Source organism: Manis pentadactyla, chromosome 5 (genome assembly GCF_030020395.1).
Source record: "Manis pentadactyla isolate mManPen7 chromosome 5, mManPen7.hap1, whole genome shotgun sequence".
NCBI lineage: Eukaryota > Metazoa > Chordata > Mammalia > Pholidota > Manidae > Manis > Manis pentadactyla.
Genome location: NC_080023.1, coordinates 149,154,297 through 149,165,129, shown reverse-complemented (window position 1 = coordinate 149,165,129; position 10,833 = coordinate 149,154,297).

Sequence of the window (10,833 nt, the reverse complement as noted above, 5' to 3'; positions counted from 1 at the left end):
TCCTTGATCCTTGTTGCCTTGGTGTTGTCTTCCTGGGTCCCTTGGTTGGGAGATCTGTGCACTGCCATGGCCTGAGAGACTATCTCCTTCCCCAGATTGGGGAATTTTTCAGCAATTACTTCCTCAAAGACACTTTCTATCCCTTTTTCTCTCTCTTCTTCTTCTGGTACTCCTATAATACTAATATTCCGTTTGGATTGGTCACACAGTTCTCTCAATATTATTTCATTCCTAGAGATCCTTTTTTCTCTCTGTGCCTCAGCTTCTTTGTATTCCTCTTCTTTAATTTCTATTTTATTTATTGTCTCTTCCACCATAGCTAATGTTCTTTTAAAACTCTTCATTGTGTTCCTTAACGATTGGATATCCACCCTAAATTCATTCCCGAGTTCTTGAATATTTTTATGTACCTCTAGGAGCATGTGTATGATTTTTATTTTGAACTCTCTTTCAGGAAGATTGGTGAGTTCAATTTCATTTGGCCCTTTTCTGGGGTTTGTGAGATTTTGGTCTGCACCAGTTTCCTTTGATGTTTCATATTTGTATGTGGTGCCTTCTAGTGCCCAGAAGCTCTACTCTCTGGAGCTGCTCAGTCCCTGGAGCGATGTCAGGGGTTGCTGGGGACTGGCGCTGGTGGCTGCAGGAAGGAAAGAGCCGTTTCCTGCTTTCTGGCTGCTATGCCTGTCTCCACTGCCAGACCAGTGGGCTGAACACAGAGGTGTAAGCATCTATGCTTTGTGTTTCTAGCTGCTGTAGGCAGGGCCTCCCTCTGGCTGGCCTGACGTCAGGGCAGGGACTGCCAGTTTATGAGCCAGGTGTGGGCTGGCCGGGAGGAAGGCACAGCAGGCTGTGTATCACAGTGAGGAGCCTTGGAGCTGTGTAGCCAGTCAGGGGGATGGAGTACCTGAAGATCGTGAACGTTCCCAACCTGCTGGGCAGAGTGGACCTGGACTATTTTGTCAGTCTTTGTCCCTTTACCAGCCCTCTCACTGTTAGGAAGTCTCTCAGACTGCCTGTCCAGAGCAGCTGGATATGGATCCCTGTTTTCCACAAGAGCTGGAGTCTCAGTCTCTCTAGGTATTCCACCTGTCTTAGTTTTCTAACCCCACTAATCACCAGAGCACCATGCAATGTAGGTTCCTACTCCCAAAGCAGATCTCCAGGGTTAGTGTTCAGCAGTCCCAGGCCTTCACCCCCTCCCCACTCCATTTCTTTTCCTCCTGCTGGTGAGTTGGAGTTGGGGAAGGGCTTGGGTCCCCTTGGGTCATGGCTTTGGTACATTATCCTGTTCTGTGAGATCTGTTCTTTTCTCCAGGTGTATGCAGTCCTCTTTCCTGTTGCTTTTTCAGGATTAGTTGTATTAATTATACTTTTGTATTATACATGGTTTTAGGGGGAGATCTTTGTCTCACCTCTCATGCCACCATCTTTAATCCTCTCTTGGCAATGAGCGTTTTTATTCCTAACTTCTCCTCCTTTCCTATGAAACAATTTCCTAGAACAACTGAAATCCATATATTATCTGGCTTCTCCTGTTCTTTTAAATGATTTTCATTGGGATAATTCTTCTTCCAAATAGGTATTTGGCAGTCCCGCATTTTCTGTTTACATTTGCCACAAAGCAGTGTCTAGTTCAGGAGTCAAAGGATCCAGTCCCATCCCATAATCAGAACTCTTCACTTGGTATGGAGTTAAGGTTTCTGCCCTCTGACAGCTGAGGCCTGCAGTGGGCCTCAGGCTGCATCTGGGGTAGGGCTTGTTGACTCACCCCTTTCCACACTGAGCTTATCTTCTTCTCCTTCCCACTATGCTGGCTACCCTTTCAGACACCTATTGGGAAGGAGAGAAGGGGAACGTTAAAGGCTTTCTTTAATTCTGTTGTGCCCTAGCACCTTGTCCTCTAGGGCCTGGTTCGTGTTCACACCTGACTCTTTCTCTTGCAGATGCTGTTATTAAGTTTTTGAAAGTTGCCCAACCACTATCAGAATATCACTGGAATCTCTAGCCCTGACCTTTCGGATCCAGTTGTTTGTTTGCTTCTCCCTCAGCAAGTTAGACTTTTGTCATCCTGTCTGCTTCTCTTTGCTGGGCTCTTGCCCTTTTAAGTGGCCACATAATTTGTAGACCTCCATGTACTGACTTCCCTCAGTGTAGAACTCACTGAAGATAGAAGGCCCCTCACTCAAAAAGTACTAAGAATTCCAAGCCAGTTACTGCAGACATTAAACCCATCAGAGATTCCTTCTGAGTGTAGGTTCCATGTGACTGCACACATCCCATGTCCATGAAGCTGGCCATGCAGGTGGCTCTTGTGAATAAGACGTAAACAAGGCAAGGATGGGGCTTTCACCACTTCCATTCAATATAGTAATGGAAATTTTAGCCAGAGAAATAGGCAAGAAGAAGAAATAAAAATCATCCAAATGGGAAATGGGAAAGGAAGGAGTAAGATTATCTGTGTTCTCAAATTATATGATTTTATAGATTATAAAATCTTAAAGATTACACACATAGACACACACACACATACACGCATACAAGACATGCTAGAATTAATAAATTCAGCAAAGTAGCAGAATATCAAATCAACACACAAAAATCAGTTGTATTTCTAAACACTAACAATAAAGCAATCTGAAAACGAAATGAGGAAAGTCCATTTACAATAGCTTCAAAAAGAACAAAATACTTAGGAATTAATGGAGGAGGTGAATAACTTATACAATGAAAACTACAATACATTGCTGAAAGAAATTAAAGAAGGCATACATAAATGGGAAGACATCACATGTTCATAAATTCTGTTAAGATGCCAATATTGCCCAAAGAGATATACCTTCAATGCAGTCTCTGCCAAAATCTCAATGCTTTGTTTTTGAGAAATACAAAAATCCATCCTAAAATTTATAAGGAATCTCAAGGGGCAGTGAATAGCCAAAATAATCTTGAGAAATCTTCAACACAGTTGAAGGACTTACACTTTCTGATGTCAAGACTTACTACAAAGCTATGGCGATGAAAACAGTGTGGTACTGGCATAAAGACATGCATATAAACCAATGGATCAGAAGAGAGACCCCAGAAATCTGTGAATATATACACAAATAATTTTCATCAGAATGTCAAGATCATTCAATGGGGAATGGCCAGTCTTTTCAACACATGATGCCTGCAACCAATTACACACATGCAAAAGAATGAAGTTGTACCATTATCTAACATCATATACAAAAATTAACTCAAAGTGTATCAGAGACCTCAACATGAAAGTTAAAACTGTAAAACTCTTAGAATAAAATGTACTAAAAAAAGCTTCAATGCATTGGATTTGGCAATGATTCCTTGGATATTATAGCAAAGGCACAGGTAGCAAAAGAAAAAAGAGAGAAATTGGACCTCAGGAAATTAAAAATTTTTATCATCAAAGACACTGTTAATAGAATAAAAGGCAACCCACAGAATTGAAAAAAATTGCAAATCATGTCTGAAAAAGGATTAATACCTAGACTATATGGAGAATCGTTAAACTCAACAACAGAAAAGCAAATAACCTAATTCAAAAATGGATGAAGACGTGAAAAGACAATTTTAAAAGAAGATATACAAATGACCAATAAGCATATGAAAAGATGGTCAACATCACTTATTTTTAGGGAAATTGAAATCAAAACCACAAAAAGGTGCCACCTCACATCCATTAAGATGGCTACTATATAAAAAATAGTAACAGAAGATCCAAGTGCTGACAAGGATGTGGAGAAATTAGAAACCTTATGCACTCTTGGTGGGAATGCAAAATGGTGTAACTGCTGTGGAAAACAATATGACAGGTCCTTAAAATTAAAAACAGAATTACCATATAATCTAGCAATTCCACTTTTAGGCATATATCCAAAATAATTGAAAGCAGGGTCTTGAAGAGGTATTTGTACACCCATGTTCACAGTAGCATTGTTTACAATAGCTAAAATGTGGAAACAACTCAAATATCTATTGATGGATGAATAGATAAGCAAAAGTGGTATATCCATAAGAGGGAATATTATTTAGTCTTAAAAAGGAAGGACATTTTGACAAATGCTACAACATGGATGAACTTTGAGAGCATTATGCTAAGTGAAATAAACCAGTCACAAAATGATAAAAGTGGTATGATTCCAGTTATATAAGGCACCTAGAATTGCCAGGGGCTAGAGAGGAGGGAGAATAGAGAATTATTGTTTATTGGGCATAGTGTTTCAGTTTTTCAAGATCAAAAGAATTCTGAAAATCTTGGTGGAGAAAGAAAATGTTCTGATGGTGTAGGTGGCTGCACAAGAATGTACTTAATACCGCTGAATTGTACATTTAAAAATGGCTGATAGTAAATTTTATGTTATGTGTGTTTTACTATAATAAAAAATGTTTTGCTTTTTATAGCTGAATTTCTATGATTCTGTGAGTTCCACCTTCCAGTACTAGTTATCTGTGTAAACTAAAGTAAATCACGTAACTTCTCTGGGATTCAACTGTCCTGGATTTTTTTCTAGTTCCAAAGTCCTACACATTTTGGAAGCTGAAGGATGATAAAGGTGTATTGGTTTCTTCCTGAATAATCAATGTCTTGCATAGAAGAGGCTCCAGACAATACATATTCTTTCTACAGAGAATGTAGTAAAATTTGGACTAACATTGAAGCCTAATATAAATTCATGAGAAATTGATTTTCAGGATATATTTTAGATAAATGCAATTTCAAAAACTTAGATTTTAGAGAGGATAACAGGGTAGCTGCGTTGAAGCCATGTTTCAATTAATAGATGGGAATGAGCAAGGCAGTACTTTAGTGTACACACGTCTGAATGAACACAGGTTCTGACTTTAAAGGGACCCAAGGTAATATGGATCACTATTCTGCCTCGAAATTGTGTGGTTCTCTGTGATGTCTCTAGAGGTGACAAAGTCAACCTACTTAATTTTTTCTTAAAAAACAGAGTGAAAGGAATTTCAAGTTTCTAAAAAGGTATTTCTATGTCATGGTAGAGCACAACATTTCTTAGAGTTATCCACAGAACTTAAAAAAATTATGATGTATTGCTAGAACTCCAGTAGATATTTATGAGTATTATGGGCTTTGGATGAAAGAAAATATTTACATTAAAATATTTTTACAGGAGCATGGAACCCAATAATAAAAACCAGGGAAAATTATTCTAAGTTTAGAAGAAAAATGAACACTACTGTCCCCTACAACCTCACAGTTAATGTCTGGTGAAATTCTATAACCATCCATACGATTCACTTGCTGTGTATGTAGGGGATGTGAGAGAGGACATTTTCTGAATATAAAAAAACCTCTCTTCTTTCCCTGTACCCCAGCTCCTGGCAGCCACCATCCTATTCTGTTACTATGAGTTCAACTTTCTTTTTCTTTTTTTAGAGGCCATGTGCACATGAGATTATGCAATATTTGCCCATGTTTGGCTTATTTCACTTATCACAGTGCCCTCCAGGTTCATCCATGTTGTCTCAAGAGGCAGGATTTTCTTTCTTTAAAAAGGCTGAATAATATTCTATGTATATACCACGTTTTCTTGATCCATTCTGCTGTTGGATGACATTTAGGTTTTGTTTCCATATCTTAGCTATTGTGAATACCATGCAATGAACATGGGAGTTCAGATAATCTATTTCAAATAATGATTTTATTTCCTTTGGCTATGTAACCAGAAGCCAGTTTGCTGGATCATATGGTAGTTCTAGTTTTTTTTTTTTTTAAGAATCTCCATACTGTTTTCAATAATGGCTGTGTCAATTTATATTCCCATCAACCATGCACAAGTGTTCTATTTCCTCCACATCCTCACCAGTACTTTTGATTTTTTTGCTAATAGCCATCCTAACAGGTATGAAGTTTTTGATTTACAGTTCTCTGATAATTTGTGTTGTTGAACACCTTTTAATATATCTGTTGGCCATTTATGTCTTTTTTGAAGAAATATCTATTCAGGTCCTTTGCCCATTTTTAAATTTAGAAAAATTTCTGGATATTAACTCTTTATCATATATATGTTTTGCAAAAGCAATTGCATTCTGTAGGTTACCATTTCATTTGGTTGATTGTTTCCCTTTCTATGCACATTTTTGAGTTTGGTGTATTCCCAATTGTTTATTTTTGCTTTTGCTGTCTGTGCTTTTAGTGTCTCAAGGAACTATGAAAAGAACAAACAAAACCCACAGTTTGTAGAATGAAGGAAATAAATAACAAATAGCAGAAGTAAATGAAATAAGAGATTAGGAAGACAATAGAAAAGACCAACAAAACTAAGAGTTGGTTTTTGAAAAGATAAGCAAAACCAACAGACCTTTAGCTAGACTAAGAAGAGAGAAGACTAGAATAAAATCAGAAATGAAAGACAGGAGATTAAAACTATGTGATACCATAGAAACATAAAGGATTAAAGGGACTACTATGAATTATTGTATACCAACACATTGGATAACTTAGAGGAAATGGATAAATTCCTGAAAACATACAATCTACCAAGACTAAATCATGAAGAAATGGAAAATCTGAGTAGATCAATAAAAAGTAAGGAGATTGTATCAGTAATTAGAACTTTCACAATGAAGAAAAGCCTAAGATCTGATGGCTTCACTGGCAAATGCTACCAACCATTTAAATTTAAAGAAGAATTAATATCAACTTAAACTCTTATAGAATTGAAGAGGAGAGGACACTTCTCATTTTACAAGGTAAATGTTACCTTGATACCAAAGTCAGAAAAGGACACTACAAGAAAAGAAAATTATAGGCCAATATCCCTGCTGAACATAGATGCAAAAATCCTTGATAAAATACTAGCAAACCAAATTCAACAGCACATTAAAGGGATCATACACCATGATCTAATGGAATTTATTCCAGGGATAGAAGGATGGGTCAACATATGCCAATCAATATATATGATATACCACATTAACAAAATGAAGGATAAATCATATGATCAACTCAATTGATGCAGGAAAAGCATTTAATGGAATTCAAAATCCTTTCATGACAATTTTCAGCAAATTAGGTATGAAAGAAATGTACCTCAACATAATAAAGGCCAATATGACAGGCCCACAGCTAACATTATATTCAAGGATGACGAGCTGAAAGATTTTCTTTGAAGATCGGTAACAAGACAAATGTGCCCACTCTCACCACGTTTATTCAACATAGTACTGGAAGTCCTAGCCAGAGCAGTCAGGCAAGAAAAAGAAATAAAGGAATCTAAATGAGAACGGTAGAAGTAATATTGTCTTTACTTGTAGATGACAAGATCTTATATATACAAAACCCTAAAAATGTCACCAAAAAACTGTTAAGCTAAATTCAGTAAAGTTGCATTATACAAAACCAATATATAAAAATCAATTGCATTTTTATGCACTAACAATGAACTGAGAAAGAAATTTAAAAAACAGTCCCATTTATAATAGCATCGAAAAGAATAAACTATTTAGGAATGAATTTAACCAAGGAGGAGAGAGACCTATAAAGACTAAAACACCGATGAAAGGACTTGAAGAAGACACAGTTAAATGGAAGTGAACTCATGTTTATGGGTTAGAGAATTAATACTCAAAACAATCCACAGATTCAGTGCAATCTCTATTCAAAATTCCAATGACATTTTTTACAGAAAAAGAAACAAACAGTCCTGAAATTCATATGGAGCCACATAAGTCACCAAATATCTCAAGCAATCTTGAGCAAGAAGAACAAAGCTGGAGGTATCACACATCCTGATTTCAAGCAGTGTTATAAAGCTGTAATGATCAAAACCATAATATATTGGCATAAAAACACACACAGATCAATGGAACAGAATAGAGGACTCAGAATTAAGCCCATATATATATGGTCAACTAATTTTTGACAAAGGCCCTAAGAATGCACAATGTGAATAAAATAGTATCGCCAGTAACTAATGTTGGGAAAACTGGGATCCACATGCCAGAGAATGAAATTGGACCCTTATCTTACACCATACACAAAAATAATCTCAAAATGGATCAACTCAAAAGACTTAGATTTAAGACCTGAAATCATAAAGCTTTTAGAAGAAAACTTAGGGGAAAGCTCTCCTTGCCATTGGTCTCCTTAGAGAGAATTAAGAGGAAAGAAGAAATGTAGAAGATTCTTCTATAATCTAGGTGTCACCGGGAGCCTCTACATTCTTGAATTCTAGCTAAGATTGCCTTTTGTTCTTTTCCTATTTCTGCAAATCTTTTCTCCTAATTACCTCTCCATTAAATAATTTAGGGCTGTTTATTTCTAATCCAACATTAATTCAAACTTGAGGCATGACTGTTGCTTTTCTCCCAAAATTCAATTGTAAGTGTCAACAAATGCAACTTGTAGGGTCAAATATCTACAACTGTGTGTGTTAGATTTTACTGTTGACTGAAGTAAGTGCGTGGGAGCACACACTGCAGTGCTACTTGGAAAATAATCTAAAATTGAATATTGGCTCCCTGGTGTCCAGAAATTCTCTTGTCCATGTCTACCAACTTGGATCTCAGTGTTTCATCTTGTTATTCAGCTTTCTCTCCTGCTTCTTTTCTTCCCAGATGTGACAAAAATTCCTTGTATTTTATTATTATAAAGAGCATTTGTGCTCTAGCACTTTGCATAGCTCAATATTTATTAATGTGCTTTGCCAAAGAAAGGTTCATGTATTATTCCAGTGTCACCTTTTCTTTTTTCCCCATCCCCAGTTAGTTTCTATAAGAGCAGGGAGAGAAATGTAGTTTATTTCCCCAGAGGTAAGAATTATGACTTTACCTTAGTAGACAGGAGGGTACAATTGGTTTGGGCTTAATTAACAATTGCAACAAAATCTCCATTATGTTAGTGCCCCAGCGTAAAGAGTTGGGTAATGCTAGTTTACTAGAAGGGCTACTGAAAAAAGACTCAAGAGACCAGGTTCTTATCCTGATTCTGTCACTAGCAAGTTATATGATTTGGGGGGGTAAATAAGTATCTTACTCGGCCTGAACGAATGAACAGTCTCTAAATTCCCTGTCAATCCTACAACTCAATGATTTGTCTGAGAGTTTCTCTGGTGTGTAATTCTATAAATGCAGCTATGGCTGGGATTCCCCCCTTCACAGGTGGGTGAACATCCCACCACTCCGGACTGTAGACCAACCTCTCCCTGGCCAGCTATCCGGTCGATGTCTGCTGTCAAAAAGCAATAGAGGTTTTTACAGGTGAAGCTTTGGAGCCAGACTCAGGCACCAATCCTGGTTCTTTCAACTCATGACTTCTGTTTATTTGCTTTCTGAATTGGCTTCCTTGTTTGTAAACTGGCATAATAGTATCTACCTTGGAAGACTCTGAGCATTTAATATAATAATGCAAGTGAAACACACTTAGTGATGTGTCTGGCACATAATAAGTGCTCAATAAATGGAATTAATGGTCATTAACACCATGTTTGTTATAAAGGAGCTGGATAAGTGTCATGGCAAACTATTTCTGGGTCTGCTGAGACATCTTAGTGTGTGTGGTCAGATGAACTCAGCTTATTTTACAGGTCAACTCCTAAGCTTTGGTTTTATTGAGTGGAAAATACAGTCTGAGAGGGAGAGCTGACTGGCTTTAGTAGGAATTTTTTTTAAAGCTTTGTGCAGGAAGAGGAAGACAGATGGATTCCAGAGTCAGGAGGAAAGGGGATTTTGAAACAATAAACATGACCAAGGGGGGTGTGATTCAGTTTCTGTACAGCAAATAGCAACATACATCCTTTTTCTGTCTCCATGAATCTTAAATTTATTTATTTATAAAACAATATAAATAGCACTGTGGAGCAATATCTCTTTTTGGAATTTATCAAACTGTGGAATTCTGCTCCATGGTGGGCTTACGTATAAGGGCAGAGACCGTGTGAGGAAATCCTTCCACTTAGAACACATATTCTGAAGATATTAGGCAGATTATCATTGTCAGTAGTGACTCAGCACCTGGGGTAGGAGACTATATCATCTGTGCTCTTGATGTTCAAACCCAGATCTGGCCAATGACCCTGTGAAAAATGGGACAGTTTTGCTGTTATCAGATACCTGCCCCCGCATCTGGCCGGCAGTTTGCAGGGGTACAATGTATACCTATGGTAAAGAAACAGCTTCTGAGGAGAGCCTGCATTTACCATGGAACAGTGCCCTCTGCTGTTTCTGAGGGAGCCATTCAGCCACAGTCAGATCATGAGAGAAGAGTGTACTGCTCCAGAGACAAAGCAAGCTGCTCCTTGTTTACAATGGCCGAGATACTGGGAGGCCAAGTCCTGGCACCTGCAGCCAGTCTCAGCTGTAAATATTCAGCAGGAGAATCAAGACAGCGCAGCCACAGCAGCTGATCTCCCCTACATCTGTTACTAGGCTCCAATCCCACACTGCATGTGAATGCTCCTTCCCTATTTTCACGGCAAACACAGAAGAACTTCCATTAGTTTTGCCCCTTAGCAGAAGGAATTTTTACAACAGTGATTTTAACCACTGAAGCTTGTCTTTAGAAAACTTCTGCTTCTCAGTATTATAAAATTAAAGGAAGCACAGTCAATGGCTGCAGTGAAGTAGTCATGTAGAACAGAACAGCAGTTCACTGTCAGAAGTTGACACTGCTAAGGGATCAGCCTCATTTCTTTTCTTTCTTTTTTTCCTTCCTTCCTTCCTCCCTTCCCTGCTCCCCCCTCATCATCATCTTTTTAATAAAACCATCTAAAGTTGCCAGAATCTCCATCTACAGGAATGATGTCACATAGTGGAAACTGGTTTTTTTTTTTTGCTGACCCATTTTACATT